Source organism: Stenella coeruleoalba (genome assembly GCF_951394435.1).
Source record: "Stenella coeruleoalba genome assembly, chromosome: 13".
NCBI lineage: Eukaryota > Metazoa > Chordata > Mammalia > Artiodactyla > Delphinidae > Stenella > Stenella coeruleoalba.
This window is the reverse complement of record NC_137159.1, coordinates 27743161-27763861: the sequence shown is the minus strand read 5'-3', so window position 1 is coordinate 27763861 and position 20701 is coordinate 27743161. Positions and strand designations below refer to the sequence as shown.

The following is a 20701-nucleotide window of genomic DNA, read 5'->3' as shown; positions in this document are numbered from 1 at the left end:
CCCAGGAACTCCTTAAAACTATTAGATTAGCTGGACTCACATGCCTGTCCCTGGTGGTTCTTTTTTTGCCTCACCAGTTGTCTTGCTGCGCCAGTATCTTTCCAAGGGAGAGTTCACGATGTATGCGAAGGAACAATTCCACAGAGCAGCCTTCTGGCAAGAAGAACTCTTGTATCTCTGTTAAATGTGGCGGGCAGAAAAAAACTTTCTGAGCCACCACCTAGATGAAAGGTAGTAACCTGACTGAGCTCATCAGACACAGACCAGGGAGTAGCTGAGTTAGAGCACATCCTTAGGGTCAGGTTCCACATGATGTTCATTTATAACACAGAACAGAGAAAACAACTATCATATGCAATATCAGACTTCCCATGATACAACACTTCAAAATCAGAGACTTAAACAATGCAGCCAATTTGCCCAAGTATTCGTAAAATATTTACCAAGGCTTATGATGTCATGGTAGTTAGACCCTTTCTTGAGCAAACAAAGGTTTCTGGCTTCCTCTGCAACTAAAAATAATTAACACCTCCCACATGATCCAGCTGTGTGTTCCAGAGGTAAACTAGCAGAAGGGGCAACTTAGAAAAAGTCAAGGTCAAGGCACCATTCCACTGTGAGAGGCAAGTGGAGAAAGACTGCAGCAGGTTATGGTCAACAAAGAAGCAACAACACAAGGAGCCATGCAAGTCTCCCCAGATATTCCAGGCTTTAAATGTCGCACCCTATTCTGTTCATCAAGCAACCTTTATAGTCTATAAAAGTTTTCAAGTTTTCTAAGTAGCTCCACCCAGTTGATAACAATTACCTCGTCAGGTAAATTACCCAGCATTTAGCATTTACATTTACCAATTGGTCTCTCCTGCTCAATTGACAATAAATCCCTAAAAGTTTATCCAGTGTTAGATGGTGTATCTGACAATTCAGTGAAAGGAAATTGGTCAAATCCAACAGTAGACTGCCAAAAGAAAGAAAGAAATGTCTAATCACAAAAATACTACAACTAATTACAAATAGTGATTAGGTTCTAAAGAGATTATCTCCTAGGTAGATTTTGATAGAAATCTTGAACAGTTTGTTGGGGGGGGGGGAGATATCCTGATGATTGGGTAATAACAGAACATGACAGAAACACTAAAAATTTTCTGCACACACACACACACACACACACACACACACACACACACACTCTAACATTACAAGTCTAGTCAGAAGGAAATACACCAGAAAAGGAAGATAGAATTTTTAAAAATAATTTACAAGCGATGTTCTTTATTACTTTTTATCAGTTCTAAAATATCATCCTCCTTTAAAAAAATTTAAGATTAGAATGACAGACTATTTCCTTCACTGTTGTAAATACTGCAAATTTATCAGCGGAGCTAAGTATCAATATAATTTTTCCTTAAGCTCAAACACATAAGGGAGCACTAAAATAGATTATAAACCTCATTTGACCTGATTTTATAAAACATCACTCTGGCTGTCTTCAGTCCTGTTCTGTCTCCAGGTAGATTTCCAGGGTAGGCTTGTGTCACTTGGTCCATCTATAATAGGTCGGATAGGGTAGTCTGTAGTAATTGCCAGGATACCACCTTCTGTTCTGCGCTGCTTGACTGGCGTTTGGCTCTACATTCCAAGAGTACCTCCTTTGTAAACAGTCCTCTCCGTGGGGACCAGGAGTAGGAATATGGCCTCTCTGGTAAATGTTTTGATTCTGTGAAAATTTTCTTAAACAAAACAAAAGCAATACACCATTATTAGTTTTAATAAATATATATAATAAGCTTTATAAAATTATACATAGATACTCCGGTTCTACTGTTTTCTACCTGTGTGATTTTAGCAGATAAAATTGCTTAATCTGGGCTTCCCTGGTGGCACAGTTGTTGAGAGTCTGCCTGCCGATGCAGGGGACACGTGTTCATGCCCCGGTCCGGGAAGATCCCACATGCCGCGGAGCAGCTGGGCCCGTGAGGGCCGCTGAGCCTGGGCGTCCAGAGCCTGTGCTCCGCAACGGGAGAGGCCACGACAGTGAGAGGCCCGCGTACCGCAAAAAAAAAAAAAAAAAAAAAAAAAAAAAAAAAAAAAAAATGCTTAATCTTTGGATTTCGTAGTTCTTTATAAAATAGAGCTAATAATACCTTCCATCTTCATGGATTGTTCTGAAGGTAAATTAAGATGATATACTTCAATTACCCACCACAATGCCTTGGCACACTGTAGGTTCCCAGAAGCCTTTCCACCTTTCCCTATAGAGATAAATGACCATACTATTCTAATCAGATACATTCTCTCTAAGTGTGGCAGTGTTGACATGAAACAGAATAAGCTATTTATTTTTGAAACCAGGAACCTACTTTCACTTTATAAGTAAACACATATATAAATTAATTATAAAATGTAGAAATTCTAACCATGGCACATGCAGCAAATTTGGAAAATTAGAATTTAATTGTTTCAAAAGTAACATCAGTAAATCTAATATAATCATACAAAAGAAAATTTGGAGATCTGAGAAAAGTAAACACCTCCCAAAACCCCTCAATCCCACTTAATCTAAGTAAACTGGTTAATATTACTTTTGGTCTTTTTCCCCCTAGCATCTTTTTTTGACTGCTGAATCATAACCTATTATTTTCACTTATCATAAGTAAGCTATCACTTTCAATGGCTTTATAAAATATCATAGTATGGATATAATAATTTACTTAGCTATTCTTCATCGTTAGAAATGCAAGCTGCTACCAATTTTTCCACTACTGTAAATAATGCTGGGATTAACATCCCAGAACATATACAACTGTATCCTAAGTACCTAGTCCAGAGTCTGATACATAGTAGGGAGTTTGAGGAATGTGCTGAGTGATTAAATGCATGTAGATTTTTCCATATTTTAAAGTATTTCTGTAACCTCATGGTGGAATTACCAGGTATGAACATTTTTATGGCTATTACAGTTATGTTTCGAAAGGGCTATACCATTTTTCAGTGCCCCTGGCAACACAAGCAACACCTTTTTGAAATGTTTACATCTGCTAAAAATGTCAAAACATCTTTTTGAAAACTGAAAGTTTACAATGTGCTAAAGTACTTTATTAACTCATGTAATAATCAACAACAATCCCAAGGTATATGTTATTAAAAATTTATTTATAATATTAGTAAAATTTCCATCTAATTGATAAGAAAATGGGAATTTAGAGATCTTACTCAAGATCACATACAGGGTGAACAGCAGAGCCAGGATGCAAACCCAGTTCCAGCCTTACAATCAATACACTGGACTACCTTGTCAAAAACTTGATAAATTAATAGCAAAATGACAAAAACTGTTGTTGTTTTAATTGTACTGAGGTTTTTCCTGTTTCCCAAGTAAAAGTATGTTTGTGATTTATGTGTTCAACCCCTTTGCAAGTTTCTCTACAGGAATTTTAGCATTTTCCCTATAATTTGTATTTATTCTTTTTTTTTTTTAACATCTTTATTGGAGTATAATTGCTTTACAATGGTATGTTACTTTCAGCTTCACAACAAAATGAATCAGTTATATATATACATATATTCCCATATCTCTTCCCGCTTGCGTCTCCCTCCCCCCCACCCTCCCTATCCCACCCCTCCAGGCGGTCACAAAGCACCGAGCTCATCTCCCTGTGCTATGCGGCTGCTTCCCACTAGCTAACTACCTTACTTTTGGTAGTGTATATATGTCCATGCCTCTTTATCGCTTTGTCACCGTTTACCCTTCCCCCTCCCCATAGCCTCAAGTCCATTCTCTAGTAAGTCTGTGTCTTTATTCCTGTTTCACCCCTAGGTTTTTCATGACATTTTTTTTTTTAAATTCCATATATATGTGTTAGCATACGGTATTTGTCTCTCTCTTTCTGACTTACTTCACTCTGTATGACAGACTCTAGGTCTATCCACCTCATTACAAATAGCTCAATTTCGTCTCTTTTTATGGCTGAGTAATATTCCATTGTATATATGTGCCACATCTTCTTTATCCATTCATCCGATGATGGACACTTAGGTTGTTTCCATCTCTGGGCTATTGTAAATAGAGCTGCAATGAACATTTTGGTACATGACTCTTTTTGAATTATGGTTTTCTCAGGGTATATGCCCAGTAGTGGGATTGCTGGGTCATATGGTAGTTCTATTTGTAGCTTTTTAAGGAACCTCCATACTGTTCTCCACAGTGGCTGTATCAATTTACATTCCCACCAACAGTGTAAGAGGGTTCCCTTTTCTCCACACCCTCTCCAGCATTTATTGTTTCTAGATTTTTTGATGATGGCCATTCTGACTGGTGTGAGATGATATCTCATTGTAGTTTTGATTTGCATTTCTCTAATGATTAGTGATGTTGAGCATCCTTTCATGTGTTTGTTGGCACTCTGTATATCTTCTTTGGAGAAATGTCTATTTAGGTCTTCTGCCCATTTTTGGATTGGGTTGTTTGTTTTTTTGTTATTAAGCTGCATGAGCTGCTTATAAATTTTGGAGATTAATCCTTTGTCCGTTGCTTCATTTGCAAATATTTTCTCCCATTCTGAGGGTTGTCTTTTGGTCTTCTTTATGGTTTCCTTTGCTGCGCAAATGCTTTTAAGTTTCATTAGGTCCCATTTGTTTACTTTTGTTTTTATTTCCATTTCTCTAGGAGGTGGGTCAAAAAGGACCTTGCTGTGATTTATGTCATAGAGTGTTCTGCCTATGTTTTCCTCTAAGAGTTTGATAGTTTCTGGCCTTACATTTAGGTCTTTAATCCATTTTGAGCTTATTTTTGTGTATGGTGTTAGGGAGTGATCTAATCTCATACTTTTACATGTAGCTGTCCAGTTTTCCCAGCACCACTTATTGAATAGGCTGTCCTTTCTCCACTGTACATTTCTGCCTCCTTTGTCAAAGATAAGGTGACCATATGTGCGTGGGTTTATCTCTGGGCTTTCTATCCTGTTCCATTGATCTATATTTCTGTTTTTGTGCCATTACCATACCGTCTTGATAACTGTAGCTTTGTAGTATAGTCTGAAGTCTGGGAGCCTGATTCCTCCAGTTCCTTCTTTCGTTCTCAGGATTGCTTTGGCTATTCGGGGTCTTTTGTGTTTCCATACAAATTGCAAAATTTTTTGTTCTAGTTCTGTGAAAAATGCCAGTGGTAGTTTGATAGGGATTGCATTGAATCTATAGATTGCTTTGGGTAGTAGAGTCATTTTCACAATGTTGATTCTTCCGATCCAAGAACATGGTATATCTCTCCATCTATTTGTATCATCTTTAATTTCTTTCATCAGTGTCTTATAATTTTCTGCATACAGATCTTTTGTCTCCTTAGGTAGGTTTATTCCTAGATATTTTATTCTTTTTGTTGCAATGGTAAATGGGAGTGTTTTCTTGATTTCACTTTTAGATTTTTCATCATTAGTATATAGGAATGCCAGAGATTTCTGTGCATTAATTTTGTATCCTGCCACTTTACCAAATTCATTGATTAGCTCTAGTAGTTTTCTGGTAGCATCTTTAGGGTTCTCTATGTATAGGATCATGTCATCTGCAAACAGTGACAGCTTTACTTCTTCTTTTCCGATTTGGATTCCTTTTATTTCCTTTTCTTCTCTGATTGCTGTGGCTAAAACTTCCAAAACTATGTTGAATAAGAGTGGTGAGAGTGGGCAACCTTGTATGTATTTACTCTTTAAATAAAGCAAACTTCCTTATTCTGAAAACTATACCACTATTAATGCAGCCTAAGAATGTAAGATCCTTTCTGACACTCACATCAAATTATTGGCTTAAACTAAGTTTAAGAATCAATGAAAATTTCTAAGTCCTCTTCCCAACTGCCTCTAAAAACTCACCTATTCCCCCTCCTATACTTGACTTTCCATCCCTAAATGCAAAATATGGAACAAACAATACCCCCTGGTTGACACTGATCAGCAAGAAAACACCAATTCTTCACATTATAATGTGTTTGCACTAATTTATAATATTAATTTCTATTTCAATTCTAGAAAAAGGGAAAGCAGAGATACCTTTCTGATTGCTGCAAATCTTGGGTCTGGGTATGGAAATGCCGAGATGTTGGGTAACCTGGGGTCTAATGTAGGTTATACTTCCTTGGTTAACAGACTTATTAGCTGTGTGAACTGGTTCCATCATATGTGTTGAGTCATCAAAACCACTTGTTCTGGATACACTGGAATCCCGATTCCTCAAACAGAATGTTTCCACAAAATGTTACTGGTCTGCAAATTCAGTAGCCAATTTAGTGACTATATTTTGGCCTGTGAAAATAACAATTCCATCCTCCCCCTATTCCTACTTGTTTAGGTTTCCTCGAGCAAGTAAACAAGCTACAAGAAGAAGGGACATGTACAACTTAAATGATATAAAAATAGATCTTCCTAACCACAAATTTCATATATAAAATGCAACTTACTTTCTGATGAGACCATTCTGAAGGTTTTCAATGTAGTTTTGTCTTTCTAAGCAATGTCCACGGCTCCTATTAAATACTGAGGAGCGGATGAACTGTTAGAAATAACTGTACAAAAAGCAAATCTTTCCCAGAGAAAGCAGATCAAAGCTGAAATCCAGGGACTTCCCTGGTGGCGCAGTGGTTAAGAATCCGCCTGCCAATGCAGGGGACAGGGGTTCGAGCCCTGGTCCGGGAAGATCTCACATCCCGCGGAGCAACTAAGCCCATGCACCACAACTACTGAAGCCCGAGTGCCACAACTACTGAAGCCTGAGTGCCTAGAGCCCGAGCTACACAACGAGAAGCCACCACAATGAGAGGCCCACGTACCACAACAAAGAGTAGCCCCTGCTCGTGGCAACTAGAGAAAGCCCGCACAGCAATGAAGACCCAACGCAGCCAAAAATAAATAAATAAATAAAATAAATTTTAATAAGAAAAGAAAATGCTGAAATCCACTGACTAATTATTTAGGCTGTTATATCTCACTATTTCCAGATACATCCCTTTATAAACTTTTGGTAAAAGGTTATCTTATGTCAGAACAAATGAATTACAAACTTTTCTCTTTTTCCAAAATTTGAGAAATTCTCCTACACTTCTACCTTCAAATTTTATAAAAAGGGAAAAGTAGTGACAACCCTTATACTTACATCCAATTGCATCGTCTGCCCACATGCCTTCTACATCAACCAAATATCTAAAAAACAACAAAATTCGAGTCATTTGTAAATAAAAAGAAAAGAAAATCAAGGTTTTGCAAAAAAGGTCCAATTTTGCTTTACAAATATAGATATAAAAATCCTAAGAAAATATCAGCACATCTAATCAATAATTATTAAAGAATGATATATACCATGAATACAAAAAGGCTTTATTCCAAGGATGCAAGGATAACGCAACTTTAGAAAATCTATTAATATTTTCTATTAATATTAATATAGTTGTATTAATATTACACTAATACAACAATTTAATTAATAAATGAAAGAGAATAAAATACAGGACCAAACTGGCAGATGTTAAAAAGTTATCTGAGGGCTTCCCTGGTGGCACAGTGGTTGAGAGTCTGCCTGCCAATTCAGGGAACGCGGGTTCGTGCCCCGGTCCGGGAAGATCCCACATGCCACGGAGCGGCTGGGCCCGTGAGCCATGGCTGCTAGGCCTGCGCGTCCGGAGCCTGTGCTCCGCAACGGGAGAGGCCACAACAATGAGAGGCCCGCGTACCAAAAAAAACAAAAAAACAAAAAAAGTTATCTGATAACATACAACAGTCAGTTTTGGTCAAAACGCTTTGTACACTCAAAACAGGAGACTTAATATGACACAGTATTCATCACCAACAAATAACAAAAGACAAATTAGGATAAATATTAACATCATATCTAAAAACCCTATCTAACCAACCATAGGAGCCAGAAACTTAGGAATCACCATCACTGACAGCTATTTCTCCCTCACCCTCATCCTCAACCCACCACCAGTGCTAACAATGATACTGCCTACATACCTCTAGAATCTGTCCACATCTTTCCACCAAAATGACCACCATACCCTGGTCCAAGCCACCATTATGCCCAATTTCTACAAAAGTCTCCTAACTTCTTTCCTCGCTTCCACTCTTTCTCCCTGCAGTGTATTCTCCACTCGGTAGCAAAATGATAGGTTGAAAATGCAATTGGGTATGTTCCACACACTCACCTTCAAAAAAAAAGTTCAGTGGTTTTCTATTACTCTTAAATTCTGAAACCTTAAACATAAGCCTGCACGATCGAGCTCCTGCCCACACTTGTAGCTCCATTATAATCACATGCTCCCCCAACAGCCCCATCTTCCTGGCCAGTTCCTCCAACACAGCATATGCTTTCCTCTTATAGGGTCTTCTGCTATTCCTTATGCTCAGAAATCTGTCCCCAACGTCCGTATCTGCTTAATACCTACTCAACCTTCAGATATCAGCTGAAACATCCCTAAATAAACCTTCTCTCATCTCCATGATGAGATCAAATCCTCCCTAAAATATGCTCTCATGGTACCATGTCCCTCTCCTTGGCACTTGTCAGAGTTGTAATTCTACATGCACAGTATGATTCTTGAATATCTATTCCCTCTCTGGACTGTTAGAATTCACAAAGGGGAGGTCAAGTCTCTTCACTCACGAAATTTCACAAGTCTTTTTACTAGCACCCAGCACAGTGCTTAAATATAACAGATGCTCAATAAGTATTTCCTGCATGAACAACCATAAATTGGTACAGAGTAGCAACATCCACAAAAAGCAAAAGGACATCAACTCTTTGATGCAGAAGTCCCATTCCGAGTGAAGTTAACTGAGACAAAGCATATATATTCAAAGATGTTCACACAGGAATGTCCATTACTTTGATGTTTTATAATATCAAAAACTTCTGACTTTTATATGTTCATCAGTGAGCAAAGGTACAATGCAGCCTTAAAAAAAATAAGCAAATGGGACCTAATGAAACTTAAAAGCTTTTGCACAGCAAAGGAAACTATAAACAAGACGAAAACACAACCCTCAGAATGGGAGAAAATGTTTGCAAACGAATCAACAAAGGATTAATCTCCAAAATATATAAATAGGTCATGCAGCTCACTATTAAAAAAACAAAAACCCAATCAAAAAATGGGCAGAAGACCTAAATAGACATTTCTCCAAAAGGACATACAGATGGCCAAGAGGCACATGAAAATCTGCTCAACATCACTAATTATTAAAGAAATGCAAATCAAAACTACAATGAGGCATCACCTCAGACAGGTTAGAGTAGGCATCATCAGAAAATCTTCAAACAACAAATGCTGGATAGGGTGTGAGGAAAGGGAACCCTCTTGCACTGCTGGTGGGAATGTCAACTGATACAGCCACTATGGAGAACAGTATGGAGGTTCCTTAAAAAATAAAAATAGAATTACCATATGACCCAGCAATCCCACTACTGGGCATATACCCAGAGAAAAGCATAATTCAAAAAGACATATGCACCCCAATGTTCACTGCAGCAGTATTCACAATAGCTAGGTCATGGAAGCAACCCAAATGCCCATTGACAGATGAATGGACAAAGAAGATGTGGTAAGTATATACAATGGAATATTACTCAGAGATAAAAAAGAACAAAATTGGGTCATTTGTAGAGACGTGGATAGACCTAGAGACTGTCATCCAGAGTGAAGTAAGTCAGAAAGAGAAAAACAAATATTGTATATTAATGTATATATGTGGAATCTAGAAAAATGGTACAGGTGAACTGGTTTGCAAGGCAGAAATAGAGACACAGATGTAGAGAACAAACGTATGGACACCAAGAGGGGAGAGTGGGGCAGGGCGGGGGTCGGTAGTGGTGAGATCAATTGGAAGATTGGGATTGACATATATACACTAATATGTATAAAATAGATAACTAATAAGAACCTGCTGTATAAAAAATAAATTTTTTAAATTCAAAAATAAATAAATTTTTAAAATTAATTAATTAATAATCATTTTAAAAAAAGAATGAGGTTGGAAGACTGTCAAAACAGCACACAGATCACACACTCAAGCCCCAGAAGATGGGAAAGTGCCTTAAGTACCCAACTTCGGATGACATCTCCCTGCCTCACAAGTCTCAGTCCGACTGGGCTAGCTTCGGCAAGGGGACGGAGCTGGATCAGGAGCCACTGCTGCCATATCTGGATCAAGTTCCAGTTTTGGTCTATCATACAACACCTAGCCAGACTCGCCTAGCAACTCAGCTGAGAGGAACAGAATAGGATAGCTCAAAAGAATAGGCCTCATACAGCATCAGCCTAAAGGAGTTTATGATCCTGGAAGAAATGGATCAGAAAAAAGGATCCGGGGGACTTCCCTGGTGGTGCACTGGCTAAAGACTCCGCACTCCCAATGCAGGGGACCCGGGTTCGTTCCCTGGTCATGGAACTAGATCCCACACGCATGCTGCAACTAAGAGTTTGCATGCCACAACTAAGGAGCCCACCGGCTGCAACTAAGACCCGGCGCAACCAAAAAAAAAAAATCAATAAATAAAATAAAACAAATATTAAAAAAAAAGATCCAGGAGTGTGTGATCTGTGTGATGGACTTTGTTTATGACAACCCAATTTGATTTCTGCTGTGTATGCAGGTCACCTGGGCTGTACAGATGACTGGCTGATGAGATCCTTCACGTGCCCCTCCTGCAAGGAGACAGTTGATGCAGCACTGCTTTTGTCCTGCGAGACTAACTGAGCCAGTGTCTCTCACCTGACTTCAAGAGAACCATCATTTTTGGTGGTTTTGATCTTCTGTCGTTGAGCCCAAAGAGCCGGGGATTAGGAATTAAGATCATGCATGAAAGTTTCCTAATAATTCCTGAACGGCTGCAGATGTTGGGGAAAAGTATGTGATATTTTAGAAATTTAGGGGGAAAAGTAAGATGCTATTTTTATGTAAAGCCTTCACCCAGTGTTTAAAAATATAATTGTATTTAGATCTTGTTATTGCTCCAGTACATAGGATTTGTGTAAAGTGTTACAGCAGCTATATATGTTTCAATTGTGTGTCGAAGATTAGGATAAAGATAGTGGTTGTTTTTCCTAAGTGAGATAACTTTCTTCTTCCCCCTACCCAAATTCTTTTCTGAAGTTGCTGGCATTTGGGTCAAGGTTTTATTTAAAGCTACATTTTATAACACTGGCACAAAAAAAAGTAGTTTTAAGCTTGTTTGCATAGTTATTTTTTTTTTTAGAATAAACATAGAGCATTTATTTTTTACTTTATAGGAACTCCACAAGTTAAGGTCCCATTGTTCTTTTACTGTGATTGTTGTTACTATTGATGTTGCTGTTTTCTGTCTTTGCTGGTTCTTTCTAATCTACCATTTGTCGTTATTGGCATATAATCATCTCATGGTCACAAAATGGCTGCTGTAAAACCAAGTATCATATTCTCACAAAACAAGGAGGAAGCAGAAAAAGAGTCCAAATGGTCATTTTCCTAATGCATATTTATCTTTTTTCAGAGAAAAATATCATTCTCGTAAGCACAATAACAGCCTTCTCCTGTTTACTTATTTGCCAAAACAGACTGATATGACCATTCATAAGACAATTCATGGCAAAGAGGGATATGATAATGATTGCCTCAGCCTAACAAGGATATATCCACCAAAGCTGAATGCTTCACTCCTCAAATAAATCAACACTTTTCTACATACAACACACAAGTCTCTTGAAGGGTTCTTCATAAGTGCATTAGGGAAGAATTTAGTATGTCATAAGCACTTAAGAATTTGACATTCAACTGTAGTAGTATCCATGTTGGTTAATTTTCTTATAAGCCCCATGATGAGTTTGAAAAAAACTGAAAGAATTAGAATATCAGGTTCTATTAAACTCTTACATGTATCTTGCTTAAGTTTTTGTTCATTAATTTATATCCAACTACATAAAGCAAATTTGGAGGAAAAAATAATAATAAATAAATAAGATTGAGGTCTCCAAATATTTTCATAGGAAGATGTGTACCATATAGTAAATTATAAACCAGAATGTCTAAATACTATACCATTAAATCACATGTACAGTCAGTTTTGTATATCCAACGGTTCCATATCCTGCAGATATGGAAGGGCGACTATACTACACCATTTTACATACAGAACTTGAGCATCCGAGGATTTTGGTATCCATGGGGAGTCCTAAAACCAATCCCCTGCAGATACCAAGGGACAATTGTATATGCTTATATCTGCATTTTTAACGTCTGAAAAAGTATGTGCTAAATAATTACTGGTCTTAACCTCTGAGTAGGGGGCAAAATTGCCTTCCACTTCATACATTTCTCTGACTGCATGTTTTGCATTCAGCTTACATTAACTTACATTACTACTGTATACAGTACAATTTAAACAAGGTCTGCCTCCTGGGGTTGACAACTCACCTGCAGATGTGGTAGCCAGTCCTGTTTAAACCATGGGTACAGTGGACACCAATAAGCCTGTCTATAAAACAGTGAATATGGAATTAAGTAAGCAAAGTAGATACACTAAAAACAAGTTATACAATTTTCTGAAGAGTAGCCTTTATTAGTTACCACAACACTACCACTATCCTGAAAAGGAAAAACTCTGAAGAAAAGAGTGTTTTTGCAGGAACGTACTATAAAGTCAAAATTCATTGTCTCTGGGAAATTTTGCATAGCCTCCAATCAGATGCAATAGTGTGGACTGCAGAATGCCCCAAAGGAACTGATTTGACTATAGAAAAAGGGAGTGGAAAAAAACCAGGCTATCAGAAGAATACAATTTGATTTTGAGTGAAACAAATGGAATGCCTTCACTTTTAATGCTCCATATTAAAAAGAACAAACAGTTTCTGAAGGGCTCTTGGGGTCCCAAAGCACTTCCATTCCTTCTCTCATTCACTGCTGCTCACACGTCATGGGTCTATGTGCCTGTGCAGTTCTTGGGTAAGTAACACCGTGCTTATTTCACAATGAAAAAGTAAGGCTTGAGACGTAAGCCCAACCTGCACAGCACGCAAACAGAAAAAAGACTAGAATCGAGTCTCAGATTTTTCCAAGTATGCCACAGTATTTCGTGGTCCAGCACTGGAAAAATTATATGAGAAAGTAAATAAAAAACAACAACATGTAGCTGATCTCTGCAAAAGGTATGTCTGTGACTAGGTGGTGTCTGGCATTCGTCATCTCCTGCCTGGATTACTGCCGCCCTACAATTCTAACGATCTCTTCTATTTCAACTGATCCAGGCTTCCCTGGTGGCGCAGTGGTTGAGAGTCTCCCTGTCGATGCAGGTGACACGGGTTCATGCCCCGGTCCAGGAGGATCCCACATGCCACCGAGCGGCTGGGGCCATAAGCCATGGCCGCTGAGCCTGTGCATCCAGGAGAGAACACGGCAATGAGAGGCCTGTGTGCCACAAAAAAAAAAAAAAGTCTATTTCAACTGCTCCTCCACATGGAAGATGTTATCTTTCTAAAATATAAACTTGGCTGGATTGCTCTGTTGCTTAAACATCTTCACTTAGAACAGAACAAAGCCCAAGTTTTTAGCATAGCATTGAGCACTCTATATAAACAAATATCACTCTGTCTCTCCAACTGAATTATAAGTTCAAACTATGACTTACAAGGACCTACATCATCCACCTCCCTCTTTTCCCCTGCCACCCTCCCTGATCTTATTCTCTACTGCTCTGCCCTCACTCACTTACCCCTGTCCAGCCACACTGGCCTCCTTACTATTCCTCAAACATGCCAAGCACAGTCATGCCTCAGGGACTTTGCACCTACTATTCCTTCTGCTTCAGAACACACCCTCCCACCTCATCTGCACTCTCCTAGAACACACGATCCCACACCATCTCCTCTCTCCCAGATATCCAATGGCTTGTTTCTCACTCCAAGGCTCTGCTCAATCGACATCTTAATAGAGGGGACTTCCCTGATCACCTACCACATTCCCTCACCTCTTCATCTTCTTTTGTTATTCTCCAAAGCATTTACCACCAATTGACACTCCATATATTTACTTATTTATTCATCTCTCTCTCCCACTAGAATGTAAATTACGTAAGGGCAAGAACTTTGTTCTGTTCCTACTTCCTAGAAGAGTGCCTTCAATGTAGAAGGTATTATACAAATATTTGCTGAAAATGAATGTATGAATTCTCTGCCCTTTCACACTACCCTCTAGTCACACCAGAGGCTGCCCCTCCAGAGCACAAGTTCAAGCCCTGTGCCTTCTGTACCTGTCCCCAATACCTGGGCTGTCCTTTCCTCATTCCGGAAAAATCCTCTTCCCCAAAGCCCAGCTCAAATGCTGTCTCCTCAGTCAGGCCTTCCTCAATTTCTCCTCTATATTCCTGCTGCATTTGATTCTTCTATTATAATTAACCCACTTATAGTCACTACATGTTTCTCTTCCTAGATAACTGTAAGTTGCTACTGAACAAAGACTTATACTCACCTCTGTATCCCCGTGCCCTAACAACAAACCAATAAGGCTCTCAGTGTTTACTGAAACAATTTATTTTCTGAGTCTCTACCAATTCTAGGGAGTGGATAGTATAGTCTCCTCATTATCAGTGAGCCTGGCACCTGTGGGAGGGGCTTATACCACAGGAAGTCACCCATAGATCATAACTAAGGTTGTGAGACTGCAATGGCAGAGAGCATGGTGAAGTTAGCCCACTGCATGCAGAAGACCCACAGAGGAGTCAGCATATGCAATGGACTACACTTGGTATAACATGTGAACAATCAAGGTTTACAAACGTGTTCTCATGCACTTGTAAGGATCTACTAGCCCACGCGGAACAGACAGAACACACACAAAGGAGCCTGGAGGAAGTGAGTAGGCCGGCAGCTGCACCCTAACATCTTAAGAGGCAATAAAAAAAAAATAATAAAAAATAATAAAAAAATCTGTGACTACGTTTACACGAATCAGATAATTTGCCTCCTTTCTAGACACCCTGGTTATCACACGCAAGGTCAAGTCTCTCAAATTTTAAAGCTAAAGTACAGGGAAGATCTGTGAATAGGGCTTAAGATATTTAAGAGCTAGTACCTGCATTAAGCAACCAGGTTATAGAATGAAAAGTTATCTTGAAATTCCAGTCTCTCCCTCTCTCTCTCACCTCCTATCCCCTATCTTCCCACCTCCATCTCTATTCCTTCTCCCCTACTCCCTGTTTTATGTATATATGTGCATCCTTTTATATATACACGGAATATTTACTGTCTGTTAGATTTATTTAATAAAGTGCACACTCCTCAGGCTAAATTTAGAAAGAGGACAAAATGAACACTTTCTCATGGGCGTCAGTGGTGTTCCAAAGACAAAAGATTCCTCAGTCTTAAAACATGACAAATACGATGTTCTTTCTGATAGCTAGATGCTAGAAATAGGCAAGTGGAACCTTAAATTCACACGCTATTAAGACCTACTATTAACAGAGTAGATCTTAAAGTGGAAACAAGAAAACATCAGCCTTTTAAGTTCTTCCTGTCTGAAGATAAGAATAAGAGGTGGGAGTGTTCTTCCTCACTTGCACCCGAAGTGTAAAAGCGGCAAAAATATCTTAAACACATATACGATGAGGAAGCCGCTCTTCTGGTCCACTCTGTTTTGTTTTGCTTCTAGGGATCTGTCTCACTCCGAACCTTTGCTTTTTGTTTTCTCTTTTATATACGCTAAGACCCTGAGAGTCTTAACCTTTTCTTCCACCTCTCAACCAATAAATAGGACAAAAGAACATTTTTATGTTTTTATGTATTTTCCATTCAAATTTTTAAAAAAGAGGTAAGTAAGCTAGTTCAGTTGAGATTTCTCACAAAAATCACTTTCCAAACGAAACTAAATTGTTGTGACCATAAACAGGAAAAACACCGTACTCTATTAGCACCATCTGACATTTCCACCTTAATGTTACCAAACACAACAGGCCTAATATCAGAACTATTAAAAATGTTAAAAATCGCCAATCCCACTCAAAATGCATACCAAAGTTCAGGTAAAGGAAAAAAAAAAAACAAAAACAACTCACCATTATCTTTATTTTCTTTCAGAAACCCTTTAACAGCACATTGGAATTTAAAAATGGTGTGATCATCTGGCACCAGATGCCCAATTGTACAAATTTTTAAATAAGGAATAATTTCTTGTAAGTCCTACAAGGCAAAACCATGAAAATATATATTATTTCCAAGCTGCTTCAAGATAATATGGAATGGGGTGAAACAGGTGGGGGTACAGATAAAACATGACAGCCATCAGTTGGTAAATAATAAAGCTGGATGATTTCATGGGTATACAAGGAACACTTACAGTATTTTAATACTTTTGTATATGCTTAAAATTTGTGATAATTGTTTAAAAACAAGACGACACTGTAGGAAACAGTTTGGCACTTTCTCAAAGGTTAAGCGTAGAGCTACTGTATGATCCAACAACTCTGCTACTACCTACGCTGCACATCTAACAGAACTGAAAGCAGGGATTTGAACACATATTTGTACACGAATGATCATAGCAGCATGATTCACAATACCTACAAGGTGGAAAAAACCCAAGTGTCAATCAACCGTTGAATAACAAACCATGGTATATACACACAATGGGATTTATCAAGCCAAAAAAGGAATGGCCTTTTGTTACATGCTATAACATGGATGAACCTTGAAAACATGATGTTTCGTGAAATAAGCCAGACACAGAAAGAAAAATGTTGTAGATTCCACTTACACGAGGTACCTAGAATAGGCAAATTCATAGAGACAGAAAATAGAATAGAGGTTTCTAAGGGCTGGTGGGAGGGAAAATGGGGTTGTTACTGTTTGATGGTTACAGAATTTTTGTTGAGCATGATGAAAAAGATTTGGTTATAGACAGTGGTGATGGTTACACAACACTGTGACTGTATTTAATGCCATTGAACTGCATATTTATAAATGGTTGAAATAAATATAATTTATCTATATTTTACCACAATAAAAAAAAGAGAAATAACTGAGCTGAAATTTCAATTCTTCCTTTTCCGAGAGTCAGTTTCATCGCCTGTAAAATTAGTAATTGTAGTTGTCTATCCTCTGAGCTTAGTGCAGGGTAAGCACTCAGTAGGAGATATCAGTACTACTTCCACTTCAACAGCAAAGGATTGCTGTGAAGATTAACTAAGTCAATGCATATGAAAGAACTTTCTAAATGGCAAACTGCTATACAAATCTTAACGAACATGAGGTGTTACTGTCTCCCAAGGCCATGGAACAGGTCAGAAGAAGGATAATTCTTTTGCACTGGTATGTCCTACATGGGCCAAGAGGATACATGGGTTTTTGTATTATATCAGAAGATATTAGGGAAAGAAAGCATAAAACTTAGAGAACAATTGTCTTTTACTGTGATGCTTAAACATGCTCAGGCAACTGCTTAAAATAAGTGCTAAAGACATAATGGACATACCTTTCTTTCCTTTTAGGCTACTACTATTCTTAGTAAAAGTTTACTTCATTTTCAAAATATAGAACATGGAAGCTTATAGAATTTCTTAAGCATATCTAGAGGCTACTGCCAAATATATAGTTCAATTCATATCTTTAATCTCATTTTGAAACAGCAATTACAAATGTGTATTTAAGGAAACCACTAGCTTCCCTTTTTGAACCCATGAAAGAGGGCCAGGATTCAACTTAGCATAAGATGATAACTACTGAATTACTATGAATTATTCCAGTATCAGAAAGAAGGTCATTTTCAATTATGGGTTCCATTTACCTCTGGCTTATAATAGCGGCGAGTATATGTTAAGTCAATAATCAGCCCAAGTTCTTCATTCTGCTCTTGCAGTTGTTAAAAAAGATCGAAGGGGGAAAATTATTCTTCTGGAGCAAGATTCTTTTCAAAACTCAGAAAAGAATCAGAAAGAATAAAATAAGAAAGCACATGTGTTTAAAATCCTTTACTGTATTATCCATTTATTCAAACCCTGTGATGCTAACATATGAGATTCAAAGTAAAGTTTCCTCCTCTGGAATTTACAAGCGATATTACAATCCTTTCTTCCAGAGAGATTAGATGGAAGAAAATAAGTTCACTTCTCTATATTTATTTCTATGTTTCTTTGTTTCATTTTGGTCTCCTAACCAGACTGTAAACTCCCAGAAGGCAGGGACCACATCAATTGTGCCTACCACTGTATTGCTGGCTCCAATCAGAGTGCCTGAAAATAGACACAAAAATAAATACTTCTTGAATATCTACATATAGGAAGGATGGCTTTCACTGCTAAATATTCTTTCATGTATTTGGCTTATACATGTACCCTGTTCCATTGATCTCTTTGGTTATTCAAGTGTCAGCAACACACACTTTTTTAAAAATTAGTAGACTAGTTTTAGAGCAGTTTGAGATTCACAGCAAAAGTGAGCAAAAAGTACACAGTTCCCACTTATACCCGCTCTCCTTCATCCCTCACAGCCTTCCCCATTATCAACATTCCATACCAGTGTGCTTCATTTGTTAGAATTCATGAACCAACACTGACATATCATTATCATTCAAAGTCCATAGTTTATTGCATTCATGGTACAAGTAACTGACTATTCTATATTTCTAGTATGGTCATCTCTAAACATTTACATACTGAGATACATATTACTTTCTTATAAATTACTTTATTCTTTATTTATAGTTAAGGCATTATATTGTTGTTGTTTTTTTCAATTAAGTACAGAATTAGGTTGTATTTATCTATGAATTCCATTTCTGGAGAGTAAAGGAGGTATTAAAAAGTATTTGCTATAAAAAGGGAAAATGGAGTACGACGGGGTTGAGAGCCAGGGCTCTATATGGTGAATTCAGATTTCTGGAAGAATACGGTATTAACTTTTGCTTACCTTTCTGAAAGGAACTTTGAAAGCAATGAAACGAGTCCCAGGCATCCGCTGTTCAACTGGGAGATAGTCCTTCCACCTGTTAATATATTTTTTGTTAGGCAAATTTTATGTTAGGCTGTCTCCCTGCATAGGATGGATGCGCATTGAAAATGGAAATCATATATAGTAGGTCGTTCTTCTTTATGCTTTGCATTTTGCTGCTCCACTTATTCAACCCCACCTAATAATAACCTATACTTCCCTTGTTCCTGTTGTCCCATCTTGAAAACAGATAAAAGGCAGCAAAACAATGCAAAGGTCTCAACAAATAAGGGATATCTAAAACCAGAGATGGCCAGAACTTCTGTATCCCTGATAAAACCTAGCCTGCTGTTGACTACTAAGGTATCATTAATACATGCGTGCTGACTGAAATAGCTCAAACTCAATTCTTCCACTTCACAGTTTATTTTCAGTCCTCATACAAAACCTGATGATAAAATTCCTTAATGCTAGGAATCACAGTGAAAAATAATATCTGAACTGACTTTTGTAAGATGAGTTAGAACTAAGGTTAATTCAGTGCAGCTGAAGCATAGAAAGTGAGGGCAAAAGTGGCGCAAGATTGGGCCAGAGCAGAAGAGAGGATTCTAGACCACGCAAAGTCTTAAAGGCCAACGGTTTGTTTTCTATTCTCAAAACAATGGTTTTGAGCTATGTTTATGGGGAATGTTCCAACTTGCTTTTAAGGTTTCTTGTGTGAAGAATGGATTGGAAGGAAACAAGATATATGGACACTAGTTAGGACCTAATTGCAACAGACAGGAAAGTTCAGTATTAGGATGTTGAGGAAGAGTTGACAGATTCAGAAGAAATTCAGGAGATAAGCTGAAGCGGGCTTAATGGGGTATGAGATGGAGGAAAGGAAGGTCTTAGGGAACTAAAGCGTTTACTGCACATATGAGCAAAGTCTCAAAATTAATCATTTCATCGTACAGAGGTAGATCTCTCAAATGACATCAGTTAGGAAGCAACAGTATGCCCTTTATCATTCCAAGAGACAACACAAATCAACTGTTTCGATGGAAAATTCGGAGGTACCCGTGTGTTTTTTCACTCAAACTTAGTTCCAGTTCCTCTTACATTTTCTGTGCCAAATCAACACAGCTTGAGGAATTGCAGGGGATTCCATTTTGGTAGTTAAGGAGTGTCCCCAACACTGACAGTCCCATCTTAAAAAGCAGTCACTCTGCATTTTACCCGAGGAGCAATGGCCAGAGCCTCCCTTTTAAAACGGTGGGGAGAAATCAGAACATCACACACTGTCCCTTTCAGCTACTGTGAACTGAGCTGCGAGACGACCAATACCCCCTAGCACAGCACGGATGGGCCAGCGCGCGGGAGCAACTGTGACAGGCGACAGCACAAGAGACGAAGCCAACGCCCAGGGGCCAAGGCGTATTACCTTTCCAGGATGTGCTTTCCGCCCTTCCTCTTGGCCGACGAACGTCCGGAAAAGCCGCGACGCTGGCCCCAGCGCCCGCGGGCATGATGCCACTGGCTCATGTGACCCCCAAGATATCGTCCACCCAACGTCAAGAGTACCAAAGTCGCCAACCCGGCGCCCCCGGTGCCAGCACAAGGCCACGAAACATAGGCGCCTAGGCACAAGCCCACGCAGCTCGCAGACCTCCTTCTACTGCGCAATCACCATCGCCCGTCGAGATGATGTCATCACGTCGGCCTACTGAGATTCTTCATTAGTAAAGAGGATTCTGATGCCTGCAATTTCCCTCCTTAGCAGGAGGCTGG

The 20701-nt window shown here is 38.6% G+C and overlaps 2 pseudogenes across 2 annotated transcripts; one reads left to right on the top strand and one right to left on the bottom strand.

Moving 5' to 3' along the window:
- Positions 1 to 1200: 1200 nt before the first annotated feature.
- On the bottom strand, positions 1201 to 20455 carry LOC307195709 (RNA/RNP complex-1-interacting phosphatase-like; annotated as a pseudogene). Its single transcript, XR_013831777.1, has 9 exons — positions 20355 to 20455; positions 18911 to 18986; positions 17790 to 17921; positions 16063 to 16186; positions 12432 to 12492; positions 7141 to 7187; positions 6449 to 6524; positions 6042 to 6220; positions 1201 to 1730 (listed from the first exon to the last, which is right to left on the bottom strand). The product of XR_013831777.1 is annotated as an RNA/RNP complex-1-interacting phosphatase-like (transcript).
- Positions 10064 to 10739, top strand: LOC307195710 (RING finger protein 11-like; annotated as a pseudogene). The gene is made up of 2 exons: positions 10064 to 10350; positions 10570 to 10739. The product of its transcript is annotated as an RING finger protein 11-like (transcript).
- Positions 20456 to 20701: the final 246 nt, after the last annotated feature.